The following is an 18,310-nucleotide window of genomic DNA, read 5'->3' on the forward strand; positions in this document are numbered from 1 at the left end:
GCATTTTATTGGACAAATATGTGACTTTTGACTAGCGGGCTCAGTCCATCTGTAAAGTATTCCGTAGCACAGTGCTAGAAGCTAAGGGGTTGATCAAATATCCACTCATCGCAGGGCATTGTTCCACATCCCAGTGATTATTACTATTCTTTAGTTGAAGTCCATTTCCCACACAGTTCATGTAGTTAAGTTCGGTGACTGTATTTCCATCAGTTCACCTCATAGCAGGGAGATTATTACTCTCGTGTCCTTTTGATGTGAGTGCCTATCATCCACGTTCATTTGATAACCGCAAATCTCATTTCTACTAAATCAAGATTAATTTTGCCTGAATTCCACACAAATCGAATCCTCCTCTAATCACTTGCTTAATCCTTGTAAACGACTCTTGCTTCTTTGACTTGGCTTTATGTGCGTGCAAGTTCCCGCGTTACTTTGGTAACCATGTTTACTCATGATTATGCCAATTCCTCACACTGCTTGAGGGATATCACACTGTGTGAGCAGAACACAAGGTTATACACATTCATCCTTTTGGGAGCGACACTCTTATTTACTCTTTTTTGCTCTTGTCCATTAACACCCAGGGTGGTGAGAATATCTGTGTGGAAATGTTTGCACCAATGCAGCGCTTTTATCTCCTGTCAATCTGAAGAGTAAATTTGCCTCTTAACATGAGTACAGTTTTAACCTTGTATTGAATAAACAGTTAAGCCATTTAGCTTTTCTTATTCTATCATCAATACACAGAAATATGGTCTTTCTCTTTCCTTGGTTGACACTATTGCCAGTCCTCAACTCTAGCCCTGTTTGAGGTAGAAGATATATCTTACAGGGTCACTAACTTACACTTTACTGAGGATGATTATCTATGACTATTTCTCACAAGCTAACTAACCATTTTGCATGTGTGTTTACGGTGTTTAATCCATTCTTGTGTTGTTGTGGTCTTCCTCCTCCTTGTCCTCCTCGTCCTCCTACTCCTCCTTCTCCTCCTCGTCCTCGTCCTCCTCGTCCTCCTCGTCCTCCTCCCTCTTTCTTTCTTTCTTCCTTCCTTTCTTTCTTTCTTTCTTTCTTTCTTTCTTTCTTTCTTTCTTTCTTTCTTTCTTTCTTTCTTTCTTTCTTTCTCTTCTTCTTCTTCTTCTTCTTCTTCTTCTTCTTCTTCTTCTTCTTCTTCTTCTTCTTCTTCTTTTCTTCTTCTTCTTCCTCCTCCTCCTCCTCCTCCTCTCTTCCTCTTCTTATCATAGAGACGTTTTAACATATATATTAGAAAAGACTTTTGTTTTTCTTTCTTTTTTTCTTCCGTTTTTGGATTTTTGAGACAGAGTTTCTCTGTGTAGCCCTGGCTGTTCTGGAACTCACTCTGTAGACCATGCTGGCCTCGAACTCAGAAATTTGCCTGCCTCTGCCTCCCAAGTGCTAGGATTAAAGGTGTGTGCCACCACTGCCTGGCTAGCCTGTGTTTTTCTATTTAGGATATTTTAACCCCAAGGAGTTTGCTCTTTCATCCCCTAGTGGTACATTAGAATGAAGTTTTAGGGATCTGGAGAAATGGCTCAACAGTTATGAGCACTGGCTGCCCTTCCAGAGCACCCAGCTTTAATTCCCAGCACCTATATGTCAGCTCACAACTGTCTGTAACACCGGTTCCAGGGGATCTGACATGCTTATATAGACAGGCACGTAGACAAAACATTAACATACATAAAATAAAAGTAAATACATTATTTTTAAAAAGGAAAGACACTTTAGGGTTATCAAGATAATTCAGTAGGCTAAGTGCTTGTTATATGAACATGAGATTCTATGTTTCATTCCCCAGCACACATGTAAAAATCTGGGCAGGATGATTCATGCTTCTTCTATTTTGTTGCTACGACAAATATCTGAGAGAATGTAAAGGGTTTTAGCTTGGCTCATGATTTTGCGTTCATCATCAGGTGTCTCTGTTGTGTTTGGGTAGTGTGTTGAAATAGAACATTATAGAAGAAGGTTGTGAGGAGCAAAATTGTTTCCCTCAGGTGACCAGCAAACAGAGTAGGATTAGAGGACCAAGAAGAACCTACACAGCACCCCCCCCCATCCCAAGTTATTTGCTTCAAATTAACTTCCATCCAAAACTTCCACTTCTCAAAATAGCATTACCAGCTGTAATACATGAGCCTGTGAGGGGACTTTAGATTTACACAGTAACTGTCTTTCACAAATGATGTCCATACTCTCTCAGAACTCGTGCTCTTGGCTGTCAGCTTATGGGAAGACTTCTGAGGTCAGACCTGAAAGTAGCCATATATGGTCTAAACTCAACTCCACCAAAGACAGGTAAATGTCTAGCTTAATTTTAGATATCTTAGCTCAGTAATAACCACTTGCATTGATTGAAAAATAAAACCTGTATATATAAAACCTGGATAAGCCTTCTTAAATTGCCATTTAAGAAATGGATGCCCAGGGTGCATCTTCGTGCTATTCTTGGTCCAAGTTTCAGCTAAACAAAATCTTGGAAAGTTAAGTATCACACATTTCCAAAATTTAATACACAAAGGACAGGCCTAGAACTACCATTTTTGGAATGCAAACCTATATTCTATATTTTGTAGCCATTGGCTTGCCTTGAAGAGTACTGTCTGGGTACACTGAGCCCACTGGCACTCCTGGGATCCTCAAAAGTCAAGTTTACTTATATACTTTTACGAGGGTGTGGGGAGAGTCATTAGACCCTCATTGGTGAGATCCCCTCTACCCCTCTTCTCCTGCATATGGTTTTGGGAGACACTGGATTAGATATGAGGGGGAGTAGCTGAATTGGAGGCTCTGTTTATGCAGCTTCCCTGTAAGTCATCACGGATGCTGGGATGGGACCTCTTGGGGATGCAGTTTGTTTTAGGGGCATTCATGGTCCTTCCTGTAAGTAAGACCAATAAACCTGTTGGTTCACTAAGACAGTTGGATGCATCCATTTCTTTGTTGTATCTCAGCCTCTCCAGTGACATAAACAGACTTCCTAGAAACAGACACACATGAGAGCAAGAGTTAAAGGTTATCAGCTTGATAGACTTGCACTGAGACTAACCTGTTGATGGAGCTGTTCTTGAAGTTTTCTAGATGCTATGGTTTTCTGTTCTATATACTTTAAATGAACCATAAAACAACTAGCCTTGTGTCTTAATATCTGCAAAAAAATTTAGTCTTATGCTCATGAATTTTAGAATCTATATAATATATTTCACAAATCAAGAATTTTTACAAAATATTACCTCCTGCCTTTGGCCACTCACTTTTGCTTCCTGAACAAAATTTCAGTTTGGTTGGCATAATCTCACATTTGTCTCAGTCTTACTAGTTAAGTGAATGCTTTAATTGTCTATCAATCATTGAATTTTTTGTTTGCTTTTTGTTTTTCAAGACAGGTTTTCTCTGTGTAGACTTGGCTGTCCTGGAACTTGCTAGACCAGGCTGGCCTTGAACTTAGAGATTTGCTTGCCTTTGCCTTCCAAATGCTGGGATTAAAGGTGTGCACCACCACTGCCTGGCTAATAATCTATCATTAATTAGCTGGTCTTGATATCTTTCTAAAGACACCTTCTAAAATAGAAGGTGACAATGCTTCATTGTATACTTTTAAAGTTTCCAAGTTTTTAATGAAGTAAAAATTGAGGTATGAATTGCATACAGTTTTGGTAACCATAGGGCATAAATTTCTTAATAGCAATAATGAATATATTTATATGAATATCTCAGTTGTCTTTTAATTAATAAGCTTGGAAATTTCTGAGCAGAAACCAATAAAAGTAAATTTAAACTTTTTTTTATTATTGTTATTTTGAGGATATTGGCTTCATCATGTGCTTATTTACTGTGCTATTGTGAGAACTGGTTATTAACTAACAATCTAAACTAGGAGTGAGAAAACTTGTCTCCTAATTAAGGATTAAAAATTTAAGCACAGTCTTAATGTTGCAGTGTGCATATTTACACATTAGAAATAGCATTGTTTCTAAAGCTCATTAAAATTTCATGTTGATGTCCTACCAGCAACTTTTATTTCATGAATGTTTTTATTTATTCATCAAATAATCCAAGTGTCCTTCAGCGTTTGTTACAGTCCTGAGTCGCCAACCCACACTTGGGGCATGCACTTTGCCAATGCATTCCTTCACATTGCTTTGGCATTTTTGACCAGAGATTTTTGCCTTTGTGTCTTATAAGGTTGGGAAAATGAAATATCCATAACAATTAGCAGTGTAGTAACACCTCCTACTCTTTGTTCTTTTTAAATTAAAAATTGTATTTATTTCTATGTTTGTGTCTTTCTTTGTCTATTTATTTGGAGATCAGAGGAGAATTTGCAGGAATTGGCTCTCTCCTTTTCCCCACATGGATTCTAGGGAATGAACTCAGGCGGCCAGGTTTGCTTACACAAAGCCATCTTGTTTTTTTTTTTTTTAATAACCAAGTTCTGCAAGTCTATGAAATCCTTCTGATTGACACAAATCTCCTCTTTGTGAAGTTGAATTTGCAACTAGGTGTGGAGGCTTCCAGGGGAGAGCGGCAGTTGGACACTTGTCAGGTGGCAGAGGGAGGTCATGTGAAGAATAGTTACATCGTGGGTAAGACTGGCACTGATTCTGTTGCTCCCATAGGTTCCATGGCATGGATTCTGTTTAGCCCATGATTGTGGAAGGGAGTTGATTGGTTCCATTTTCCTCAAAAGCAAGACTGATCCAAAAATGTATGCAAGATGGTCTTGGAAAAGAAGTTACTGGTCTTTGAAGGGGAATAATGGAAGACCAGAGTCAATTTGTAGAAAGAGGTAGAGTTGGAGCAGCTAGCCTGGTCTTCTGAGTCCTGGAGTTCCAGGCTGTTGTGGGGTCTTGTCTTACTCTTCATTTTGAGTTTTCTTAGGTAATCACTGTCCTTTTAGATTATTCAAGATGGATACCTACTTTGTAACCCGGTAGCAATCTCATTTTCAAAACTCACAGAATAATGAATTCAGGACCTGCTTGAAGATGCTATCTAATATCTCATGTTTGAATAAAAACGTGAGATCCTCTGGAGCTCCTACCAGCTCGCTTCCTTTATCTTAAGAACAACTTGGGAAACAATCTTAACAATCAGTAAATCTCTTAAAGGCTTGCCTTTCCAGAAAGAGCCAAAGGTTTCCACTTGACCCATTTGTCTTCCATATGGCCTTTCCCTCAGCCATGTAACCTGTTTGCCAGATTTTGATGAGTGTAGTTAAAAGAAATACAACTAGTCATAAAGAATATGTTTTAAGCTTACTTGGAAGGCAATAGCTCTTATAACATAAGGTCATATGTCTACTAGAGTCATAAATCAAGAGGAATTGTGTTTCCCACTGTGACACAGCTGTGTAGAAACACTATTGTTTTTTTGAGCTACTCATTTTATTTGATGTGTACAAAGGTTTCACTTGTATGTTTGAGTTTGCATCACACGCATATCTGATGCCTACAGAGGTTTGTAGAAGACATTGGGTCTCCTGCCACCAAAGTTACAGATGTTTATGAGCCTACCATGTGGAAGCTGGGACCCAAACTCGGGTCCTCTGCAAGAACAACAAGAGCTCTTGACAACAGAGTCATCTCTCCAGTCTCCAGAAATATTTTTCTTTGAAAAAAATCTTTACTGTTGAGTCAGAGGCAGGTGGATTTCTGAGTTTGAGGCCAGACTGGTATACAGAGTGAGTTCCAGGACAGCCAGGGCTACACAGAGAAACCCTGTCTAAAAAAAAAAAAAAACAAAAAAAAAACAAAAAAAACAAAAAAAACAAACAAACAAACAAACAAAAAAAAACAAAAAACAAAAAACAAAAAACCAAAAACCAAAACAAAACCAAAAACAAAGGTCTTTACTGTTTTACTAACAAGGAAAGTCCTCTGATCCCCGCTTAGGACAGATCCTGGGGTTGTCTATAGTATAAAGAGCATTAGATCAGAAATTTAGTTGTAAAAAAAGATGCGACCTTTCCAGGAAGCCATCTTTCCTCATGAAGTTGCATGAGGTTATGTGTCTCATACCTGTGTGCCACATATGATATTTACACAAATAAAAGGTAGACTCAGGATTTGTATTTGCTGTCTCTGTTTTAGACATGTGGGAAAGGAAACAGAATCATAGACATAAGAGAAATTTTATTGCTGGTGATTCACTAATAACTGTGAATTAGAAAATGTTATTTCTGATTTTTGTTTTACTAATCACTCAGTTTAATGACTGGTTTCACCAGCAGAGCAGGAAGACTATCATAGACAGTGGAAACTGATGCTGAGTTTGAGAGGAATGGTTGGCTGGGTGCTTGTTAGGATTGTTGCTGGGGTGATTACTTAGTTCCCTGGTACATTTGACACTGACTTCGTCTTTCCATTGTCTTCCAGACTGCATGCCAACATCCTGCAAGTCGATAGACCTGCAGCATCTCTGGCAGTCACCAGTAACTTCATGAGGAAAGCTGGCTGCTTGGAAAGAAGAAAGTGAGGCCTGAGAACCTGCCAGGATCCAGACTTATCTCCACGGCTAGTGAAGTGGGAAGATGCTTTTGCACAGGGAAGCTACTCATCTTTCTTGTCACCCACGTTGGCTGTTTCCAGAAAGGATTATATTATACATGTGTATGTGTGCATGAATATGTGTGTGTGCACATGTGCATGTGAGTGTGTTTACTCACCTGCGTGGAGAACACTTGTAGGTTAGAGGGTGACATCAGGTGTCTTCCTCAGGGTCCCTTACTGGGTCTGGAGCTCTGTATTTAGGTCTGGCTTGCTGGCCAGTGAACCCCAGAATCTGCCTGTCTCTTCAACCCAGAACTAGAATTACAGGTTTGTACCACATCCCTAATTTTTACATGGACCCCAAACCTAGCCCCCCTGTTTGTACAGTAAGCATGGTCTGCCTTTGAGCTATCTCCCCACCAAAACTGTACATAGGCAGGCAGTGTTTTCCCTTGTTGTTGCTACTATCATGACATATTTTGTCTCAGATTGTGACATATCTGTATCTGTATCTGTATCTGTATCTGTATCTGTATCTGTATCTGTATCTGTATCTGTATCTGTATCTGTATCTGTATCTATCTGTATCTGTATCTGTATCTGTATCTGTATCTGTATCTGTATCTGTATCTGTATCTGTATCTGTATCTGTATCTGTATCTGTATCTGTATCTGTATCTGTATCTACATCTATCTATCTATATCTCAGTGTTAAAAGAGGACTTTAAGATGTCTTTTATTCCCAAGCCTTTAAAGTTATAATTCTGAGACTCATAAAGCATTAATATATGAAGCCAAACTTAATAAAACAAATTCAAATGGCTGTGACAGCAGTGAACCGGATCCTGGGATGAAACGTTGGGAGATTTTGTCGTGTCTCAGTGGCTATGCCTTGTGGGAAGCTCTTCCTGACAATTCAGACCTAAGATGTCGGTGCCGATTGATGACGGCGTCTTTGTGCACCAGCCCTTCCTTTCCCAATTTACTCCACCAGGTACGGCTTTATGTCTTCTTTTTGCTCATCTCAATGGCCTTAGCTTGTTGCCCTCAGCCACAAGCAGTGATGCGATGGCCTTGCATATAAAAGATACAGAATTTAATAACGCACAAAGGTTCGATCTATGGAGTTGTGTTAGGATGATGTCGCCGACTCATTGTAAAACCTGTGGCTGGTTCAACCCTTATGGAAAAAACTGCCATCCCAGGTTTTAATTGATAATGGTAACCGCTATTTCTAGGCATTGGTAAAGTGCCAGTGACATAGAACTCAGTTTCTGCATCAAAAGGATAACATACTGGACTGTAAAAGGGAATGGAAGTGTAGAGTATCTGTGTAGAATCTCATGGCAGGACTTCTCTGATAGATTTATTATTTTCCTTTCTGCACTGATATCTGACCATTTCAACAGATTTGACACTGTGATGTCATCAGAAGAGAGTTGAAAAGGGTGATGATGGTTCAGGTGATTTAGAATAAGAGGCTAGTCTCAGTTTATGTGCCTTATGTAAATACAAACTAGACAGTGACTTTTGACCCCATGAATGTTATGTTGAGCCAAGCTATTTGTGGAGGGAATTGATCCTGACTCCTCAGAATTCAGAACAAGGATCAGATTGCCACAAACTCACACAAAATATGATATTAATCCTTGGTGGGCTGATTTTTAGATATGTATATTTCTGTATGTGCGCCTGTGTGAGTATGTGCACAAATGCATGTGTAGGTGTCCTTGGGGTCCAGAAGAGGATATCAAATCCCTTGGATCTGGTGTGGAACAGGCAATTATGAGCAGCCTGATTTGAGTGCTGTGATTTAAGCCTCAGTCCTCATGATTGGTCAGAAATCACTCTTAATCACAGGACCAACTCTCCAGTACCCAGTGAGCTTGATTGTTTATAGCAAAAATAACCCCTTATCACTTAATAAATATCTATTTCAAATAATTATGCCCACTTAAATACAAAATCATTAATACTAGATTGCTAATGTTTTTACGGCTACAATAAGCATCCATTAAGTTGGACAGCTGCCACTGATGTTGAAGCTCAGACACTACACACAAGTCCCCATATCTACCATAATCAAACACACTATCCTCTCAAGGTGTAGAGATCAGTCCTAGTGAAAGCTAAAAACAATCTGTCCCTCTTCACTCAAGCTGAAAACCAGTATCCATTTTCCAAAAGCATTAAGATATCCTGAACTTGGTTTCCTGACAGCAGCAGCAGCAGCAACAACAAAAGCAGCAGCAGCAAAAACAACAATGATAAAGTGTCTTAAATCTAGATATTTACATTTTTTCCAATTATGAACTCTATAAAACATGAAAACTGTACTGGCAAAATGCCTCAGAGAGCAAGTAGCCTTTGGCAAGCCCAGTGACCTGGGGCCCACATTACCTATCCAGAAGAAAACTCTAAATTTTGTCCACAGTTCCCTATATGCATTCTTTGGCACAAGTCCACCCCTCCTCAAATAAATAAGTAAACATTAAAACATGAAAAGAAAACCCCCAAACTCTTTAATACCTAAGATTGGTTAGGTCTCCCAATCTATGATTTATGATGTCTAGTTCATGGCTTAAGGCAGAACATTAAACATTGGACCCTAATATTATTAAATTGTGAAACCATGATATTTCCGAGTCAACAATACCATCCAAAGCAAGCTCATGTCCACTTTGTACCAAACATGAATCAATCATCGGCATGTTGGCTCATGCTAAGGTTTTTAGTTTTTAAAATGTCAGCAGTGAAGCAAAATTACTCTTAATTGAGGCTTCTCATGAATCTCAATTAACCCTCAACGGACTGCTCCGTTGAACTTTTGACTGAAACGCCAACAGTTTTCAATGTTTACTTTCTGCGGGCAGAGTGTCACAAGTGGGAATAATCATTCACTGTTTCAGTGTCTTGATGCATACCCAAGGAGAGTGTGGACACTGTGTACGTAAAGCGCTAGTCAAGGAAATGGTCGATGGAACTGTGTTTTAGAAAGTTTGTGATGCTCATAAACGTTTACGTTGGTGCTCTTTATATAATTCAGTACATTCTTGGTATTAGCAGAGAGCTATATTTATCAGCTCTTATGTACAGCTGAGAACTGTAGTGGGTTGGCCTGATGCTGCTTGTTTGCTTATGCTATTACTGGTTCTTCAAGTGGTGGTTGACTTTTCCACAGTCATAACTAGAGTTGTTTGAAGGGAGGGGTGAAGGAGAGGGAGGGAGACAGAGGGGAGGGGAGGCAGGTATAGAGCCTTCAGAGACAACATGGAAGAAAAAGACATGGTGCCATTGGGCTTTGATGATCCAAGAAGCGACAAGAAATCAGAGGACCACTTTGGGAAAACAAGGATCCCCTGCCTCTGCTCACAGTTGTCCTCAGTGTTTTCTGTACCAGTCAGCTGTCTACATTTCTCTGTCAGTCAGCGTGCTGGGGATCACAAGTCTCCCTGGGTAGCTCCCTGGGAACTTGCATGTTCCCTATGCTCATTACCCCTCCTATTTGGGACCAGAATATCCAGATTAATCCTTGTGTGCACAGATGGGGCATGTCTGTTAGACAATGTGCACAGATTCATGAAGGCGTTTGTGGCCAGATGGCAGAGTTGGGACAAAAGGATGTGTGCAAGCATGTGTGGGAAAGGAGTTGCAATGAAATCTCCTTGGAATTCTCTTCATGTTCAGAGCCTTAACGAAGATGGTGGCAGTTTGTATGTGGCTCATGGGGTCGATGGCTGAGCGAACAGATGCTTAAATTCAGAACTCCTTGGCACAATTTCTCGCTCCGGGAGTAGGAATGGGCCAAGACAGCAGCAGCTTCCACTGTGCAAGCCAGAGAGGATATTCTGGATTTCCATTCTATTAGCCCTAGGAGCAATGAGTATTATTTATGTTTCTATTTTTATAGATTTAGAATAAGTTCCTTGGTTGATGTTTTTCTCTTCATGGATACTTTTTGGCCATTATAATGGTGGTGCTGGGAGGTGGGGTGAGTGCATATTTTTTTTTGTAAGAAATTATTTACATGCCTTGTTTCTTTTCATTCTCTCAAACATCATTTTAAGAAGGCATTTACAAATTTAATAGTTGGGCAAACTGAATCTCAGAGTGATGGCACACACTGCTGAGGTCAGGTTGGGCAGAAGAGACAGGAATGAGGAGAGGCTGAACCACTGCTGTGAGGTGGTGCTACCTGCCTGGTGTTGGCAAGGACCAGGGCTTCTTGATCTACGACTGTTCTCACTATAGATGGAATGAATGTTAATGGTGCTTTTCCTTATAGGGTGTGGTCAAGACAGAATGGGATAAGACCTATGATGTGTATGGTGTTCAGTTTTCTACATCAAGTCATAGACCTGAGGTAATCACCATTTTCTACATTGTGTCATAGACCTGAGGTAACCAGCAGACAAAGGAAGGTTCATCTGATCCATTATTTTGCAGGTTTCAGCCCCTGATGCTTATGGCCTGTGCCCAGGTAGCTCCTCAGGACATGCTGTGTGTGAAAGTGAAGCCAGTCACTTCTTGACTATGATATAAAGGAAGGAGCCATGGTCCCACTAACCTCCTGGAAGGTATATCCACAGTGATCTAAAGACTACCTACTAGGCCTTGCTTCTAAAGAGCCCTATAGTCTCTCAGTGTGACCTGAGAATTTAGTTTTTAGCACATGGACCTTTAATGGAGACAGTCCAGACACAGTGTGCTTAGCATAGGGAAGCTGCAACCAATGTGACTGCATTAGGTGGGTTTTTATTGCTATGATAAAGATCATGACCAAACATAACATGAGGAGGAAAGGACTTACTTCTTTTTCCAGCTTATGATGTCTCATGAAGGGAAGTCAGGGCAGGAACTCAGGGCAAGAGGCTAAGGGTAAGAACTGAAATAAAGCCTATCGGGAAATTTTCTTACTGCGTGGTGCTCCAGCTCATATTCAGCTGCCTTTCTTGTTACTGATAGACCACTTTCTCAGGTTGAACTGGGCTTGCCCCATGGGCCATTGAGCAAGCAAAGAATACAAGCTAGAGTCATTGGAGAGAGAGAAGCCTCAACTGAGAAAATGTCTCAATAAGGCTAGCCTATAGGCAGACCTACAGGACGTTTTCTTAAATAGTAATTGAGGTGGGAGGGCCCAGCCCTTTGTGGGTGGTTCTATCCCTAGGCTGCTGGTTCTGGAGTCTATAAGAAAACAGGCTGAGCAAGCCACAGGGAGCAAGTCAGTGGGCAGCACTCCTCCATGACCTCTACATCAGCGCCTGCCTCCAGGTTCTTGCCCTGCTTGAGTTCCTGCCCTCACTGCTTTTGATAATGAACGGGTATATGGAACTGTGAGTGAAATCAACTCGCTCCTCCCCAAGTTACATTTGGTCATAGTGCTGTATCAGAGCAATGGTAACACTAATTAAGATAAGCTACCATTCCATCTCCTGTTGGGATTTGAGTTCTTACCCTAATTGGATATATTTATGAGATCTCAGAATTCTCATATTCAAAATACAGCTTTCTCTCCCTCCATCTCATAAACACACACACACACACACACACACACACACACACACACACACACACACTAAACATACACACTTGTTTTTTGATATGATAGTGGGTTTACATTGAAGGCTTTTGCAAGTGTCTCACCACTAAACTATAACCCCAGACCTTCTTCTTACCTCCCACTTTTATTAAGTTTGAGATAAAGTCTTAACTAAATTGCTGAGGGTGGCCATAAACCCACTATCATCATTCTCAGATTTTGAGTATCTAGAGTGACAACCTGTACCACTAGGCTTCATTTGTATTTTATTTTATTTTTTATTTTTTATTTTTTTAAATTTTTTATTAGGTATTTAGCTCATTTACATTTCCAATGCTATACCAAAAGTCCCCCATACCCACCCACCCCCACTCCCCTACCCACCCACTCCCCCTTTTTGGCCCTGGCATTCCCCTGTACTGGGGCATATAAAGTTTGCAAGTCCAATGGGCCTCTCTTTCCAGTGATGGCCGACTAGGCCATCTTTTGATACATATGCAGCTAGAGTCAAGAGCTCTGGGGTACTGGTTAGTTCATAATGTTGTTCCACCTATAGGGTTGCAGATCCCTTTAGCTCCTTGGGTACTTTCTCTAGCTCCTCCATTGGGAGCCCTGTGATCCATCCATTAGCTGACTGTGAGCATCCACTTCTGTGTTTTCTAGGCCCCGGCATAGTCTCACAAGAGACAGCTACATCTGGGTCCTTTCGATAAAATCTTGCTAGTGTATGCAATGGTGTCAGCGTTTGGATGCTGATTATGGGGTGGATCCCTGGATATGGCAGTCTCTACATGGTCCATCCTTTCATCTCAGCTCCAAACTTTGTCTCTGTAACTCCTTCCAAGGGTGTTTTGTTCCCACTTTTAAGGAGGGGCATAGTGTCCACACTTCAGTCTTCATTTTTCTTGAGTTTCATGTGTTTAGGAAATTGTATCTTATATCTTGGGTATCCTAGGTTTTGGGCTAATATCCACTTATCAGTGAGTACATATTGTGTGAGTTCCTTTGTGATTGTGTTACCTCACTCAGGATGATGCCCCCAGGTCCATCCATTTGCCTAGAAATTTCATAAATTCATTCTTTTTAATAGCTGAGTAGTACTCCATTGTGTAGATGTACCACATTTTCTGTATCCATTCCTCTGTTGAGGGGCATCTGGGTTCTTTCCAGCTTCTGGCTATTATAAATAAGGCTGCTATGAACATAGTGGAGCATGTGTCCTTCTTACCTGTTGGAACATCTTCTGGATATATGCCCAGGAGAGGTATTGCTGGATCCTCCGGTAGTACTATGTCCAATTTTCTGAGGAACCGCCAGACTGATTTCCAGAGTGGTTGTACAAGCCTGCAATCCCACCAGCAATGGAGGAGTGTTCCTCTTTTTCCACATCCACGCCAGCATCTGCTGTCACCTGAATTTTTGATCTTAGCCATTCTGATTGGTGGTTGTTATCATGTAGAAGAATGCGAATCGATCCATACTTATCTCCTTGTACTAAGGTCAAATCTAAGTGGATCAAGGAACTTCACTTAAAACCAGAGACACTGAAACTTATAGAGGAGAAAGTGGGGAAAAGCCTTGAAGATATGGGCACAGGGGAAAAATTCCTGAACAGAACAGCAATGGCTTGTGCTGTAAGATCGAGAATTGACAAATGGGACCTAATGAAACTCCAAAGTTTCTGCAAGGCAAAAGACACCGTCAATAAGACAAAAAGACCACCAACAGATTGGGAAAGGATCTTTACCTATCCTAAATCAGATAGGGGACTAATATCCAACATATATAAAGAACTCAAGAAGGTGGACTTCAGAAAATCAAATAACCCCATTAAAAATGGGGCTCAGAACTGAACAAAGAATTCTCACCTGAGGAATACCGAATGGCAGAGAAGCACCTGAAAAAATGTTCAACATCCTTAATCATCAGGGAAATGCAAATCAAAACAACCCTGAGATTCCACCTCATTTGTATTTTAAACAAGCATTCTGTAAAGAAAAAAACATTCTTAGCATACAAGGTTAATTTTTTTTTCTCAAGAGGCAAACAGATGTGGGCAGATAAATCATTGTTCCTTGGCATTCACCAAATGGTTCTCCTTGTTTTAAGCTGGATCTTACATTGTGGGGGTATGTCATCTTGTGACATAATGCCTACAGAAGGCAGGCTGCCTCAAAAATATTTAAAGAAGTCTGCAGGTCTCTTATTGAACACTGAGTTTCATACAGAGATTGAGAAGGTTGGTTTTGACTTGGTGGACCATATTTAAATTTTTGCTTTTCATTTTTGGGTGTGATGGTGTGTATATGCTTGGGCCAGGGAGTGGCACTATTAGGAGGTATGGCCTTGTTGGGGTAGGTGTGTCACTGTGGGCGTGGGCTTAAGACCCTCATCCTCCCTGGAAGTCAGTCTCCTATAGCAACCTTCAGATGAAGATGTAGAACTCTCGGTGCCTGCACCATGCCTGTCTGGATGCTTCCATGCTCCCATCTTGATGATAATGGCCTGAACTTCTGAACCTTTAAGCCAGCCCCAATTAGATGTTGTTTTTATAAGAGTTGCCTTGGTCATGGTGTCTCTTCATAGCAGGAAAACCCTATGACATTGGGCTTTGGGCAAATTGCTTCAAAAGCCCAGATTTCCTTAATCATGAAATGACCCACATTCCTGCTTCATAAACCATGACCAACACAGACAGTTCTGGATTGTGCTAAGATATACATGGAGCAAGGCAGTGGGCAGCTTTGGAGGATCCCAAGTTTTCAGTGCTCTGAAATATCACAGGTATGCATCAGCAGTGTGGCACAATAACTTGCCAAGTGGTAATGCAAAGGTTCATACACTCAAGAAAGCAGCCCAGGTACCTGAAGAAATCAGCTGGCCTTTCACATCATAATGACCCAACCCATCTCTCTTGGATTTGTGTGTGTGTGTGTGTGTGTGTGTGTGTGTGTGTGTGTGTGTGTGTGTGTGTGTGTAGCTTTTTCTGTCTCAGCAAATGGAAAGTTAGCAGTAAACTCTGATTCTAAATACAAACAGCTTTGGCTACAGTGGAAAGAAACCCCAGAGCAACTGTAAATATACAGTTTCACATATTTTGACCATGTGTGTGCACACTGTATGGGCACTTCTGTAAGTTCTTCATTGAGTGTTCATACCACGTTGGTTTTGATCATACCATGTGGTTTTGATCTATGGCTGCCCTTGATTTGCAGTAGGGAAAATGGAGGTTCGAAAGAGGTTGAGTAATTCTCCTTAGCCAGTGCAGTTGCGAAGCATCGCGTACAGAATGTGAACACAGCTACCTAGCCTCTAAACTCACGCTCTTAGTCTTCATGCTATGAAGTGGAGCTACGGGCTCTGATTTATTTTACTCTCTGGTTCAGACTTTTGTAGACAAAATGGGGAACCCAGGAATAACAGAACAGTGAGCGTTTTCAATGTTATGTTCGCAATGGATTCTGGTTCTGGTTCTACATTCCAGCATTATTTCTTCACTGCTCAATATCAACTATCTTGGTTATTTTTTTAAACTAAACACATGACAAAATAATTGTTCATTTTCCTGATGACTACATTTTCCAATCTGCTGGTACTCCAAGTAGCATAAAGACATTAGTCAAATATATTAGTCTTATGCCAATTTTTTCCTTTGTACCTATACTTACCCACATATGAAGTGTGAGCATATTACCCCGTTACTGATTGGCAATCAGGTTTCCATGGTGCACAGTCAGACCATGATCCTGCTGGGCATAGGATTTTGTGAGGAGAAATCACAGGATGGGGGTGGAGGGAGAGTGTTTAGACAACTTACAGTTTACACTGGTCAAGTTTCTAAAGGTTACCTGCCAACCCCTCAGGCTTTCCCCCTTAACCCACCAAACCCTCAGAAAATCCATTCTGTTACACTCCTCCCCACTCCCTGTTGCTGTTTGCACTGTAGAGAAGTGGACCGTGCATTGACGATATCTTTTGCTTTTTTATTTTTCCTCATTCCCTTCTCAGTGGGTCAGAAGGTTTTATCTTTTTTTGTCTAATACTTGTAGTCTTTCCAGTGCCCAACTTCCCAGGGCATGCTGAGTTGAAACCTATAGCTGATGCTCCCTAAGCCCGGCCCCTCTACTCCGAGGGGCTCCTAAACCCTACCGACACCACTGACAGCTGACTGTCCCTGTGAGCTGCTCCATCAGCAAGCTGCTTCTCAATTCCTCTCTTCTTTCCATACTTGGAGAAGGATTGTTGCCCTTCGCTGCTGCCCTAGGCTATTACTTTGTAGAAATAGAAATGTAACCCTTTCTGGAATAACAACATGGCTTCTTGTGGAAACTCTGTATAACTGTTCAAATAATTTGCTTGTTGATGCGGCTCCCTTTTCTGTTTCTGTTTTTGCTTTGTGTCATTAGCTTCCTTTTACATACCTGTTTTAAACAGTGTCTATCTAGTGAATAATGCTCCCTGCCCCAAGTTAAAACATCACCAAAGTTTTAATTGATTCACTTTTTTTTTTTTAAACTGTAGTCTGGAAAGGTTATAACAATTTATATTTTTTCCAGCAATGTATTCTGGTGAAAAGATTTATCTGTGTTATAAATATCAGTCAGAAATTTAAGTAGTTTTTTCTTTGGACATTAATATTTTAATTCCCCAGGTCTTAGGCAATGAGAATGATTTGACATTCATTTAAACAGAAAATAAATTGTATAATAATAATAAAACCAAGGCACGAGGACTGAACAATAAATCTGCAAACTTTGTGTCTGGCAAACCCCAAAAGTTCACAATAAATGTGCTGTCACTGACACCTAGCCCACAGGAGGAGGAATAAGAAATTCTTTTCTTCTAGCTGAAGCCTACTCCATCCATTGCTTCTCAGCTACTGAGGGGTTGGGCGAGTGGAGTGACTCTTCAGGGAGCTGTCACCTGGGCTCATAGCTGCACGAAGAAGAAATAGTGTGATCGTTAGGGTAGGCTCATGAGATCCGATGAAATGGGCACTCTTCAGGAATTTGATAAATGCTGTCATTCCTGCTTGCGTTTGCAGGGCTCTGGCAGTGTAGAGTGACTAAGAAGGCTTCTTTCAAACTAGTCTGGTTATTGTCACAATGACCTTCTCCTCCCAAGTTTACTGGCTCTGGATGTTTCTTGGACATCTTCCTGTGTGAACTAAGAAATGAGAATATCAAGCGGATGACAGTCTGATTTCATTCCTTTAAAGCACAATCCCCTAATATTTATTTTTTTATATAAAATTGACTTTCTAGGAGAATTTTTAATATACTTAGGTCTCTTATGTTACTGTTCACAATGCTATTTTTAAGTTTTCATATGTGTGTGTGTGTTTGTGTGTATGTGGGCACACACGCACATGTACATCTGGGTCTGCATATAGGCTGGAAGAGGGCATCAGATCTCCTGGAACTGGAGTTACAAGCAGTTGTGAACTGCCTAGAATGGGTGCTGGGTACTGAATGTAGGTCCTCTCCAAGAGTAGTAAATGCTCTTAACCACTAAGCCATCTCTCCATCACCATATACCTTATAATTTTTAAAGGGTTAACAAAATTGAAATTTACTTTGACATCATTTGTAAGTAATGGTTGGTTAAAAAAGTTTTTTTATAGCGTCAAATGCTTTTATTTATTGTTTGTTTTATTATTAGTTTTATTTTTTTATAGTCTAGCCATTGCCCCTCCCAGTCCCCCCTCCCACAGTTCCTCATCCCATTCCTCCTCCCCCTGTCTCCAAAAGAATGCCACCCCCCAACAGACCTCCCTACTCCTTGGGGCCTCAAGTCTCTGGAGGGTTGGGGGCATCTTCTCCTACTGAGGCCAGACCCAGCAGTCTTCTGCCATATATGTATCGGGGGCCTTGGACCAGCTCGTGTATGCTGTCTGGTTGGTGGCTCAATGTCTGAGAGATTTCGAGGGTCCGGGTTAGTTGACACTGCTGGTCTTCCTATGGGGTTACCCTACTCAGCTTCTTCAAGCCTTCCCCAAAATTTTAAATAAGTGAAGAATGTTGGAAATGACCACAGACAATAATTTTCAAACATGGGAGACATATTTAATATATTGAATCCCAATGAATAACCCTGTACATAGTTCTCCAGGTAATGTTTGAGGAAACCCTTCTTCTTTTTAAGGCAATTTTTATTAGATATTTTCTTCATTTACATTTCAAATGCTATCCCCAAAGTCCCCTATATGCTCCCCCCACCCTGCTCCTCAACCTACCCACTCCTGCTTCCTGGCCCT

General features: G+C 40.8%; 1 long non-coding RNA gene across 1 annotated transcript; it reads left to right on the forward strand.

Moving 5' to 3' along the window:
* Positions 1-7,378: 7,378 nt before the first annotated feature.
* Gm34544 lies at positions 7,379-11,349 on the forward strand. The gene is made up of 3 exons (XR_380567.2): positions 7,379-7,509; positions 10,801-10,878; positions 10,962-11,349. It is a non-coding gene; the product is annotated as a predicted gene, 34544 (long non-coding RNA).
* The last annotated feature ends 6,961 nt before the right edge of the window (positions 11,350-18,310 follow it).

The sequence above is a fragment of the Mus musculus genome, chromosome 10 (assembly GCF_000001635.26).
Source record: "Mus musculus strain C57BL/6J chromosome 10, GRCm38.p6 C57BL/6J".
NCBI lineage: Eukaryota > Metazoa > Chordata > Mammalia > Rodentia > Muridae > Mus > Mus musculus.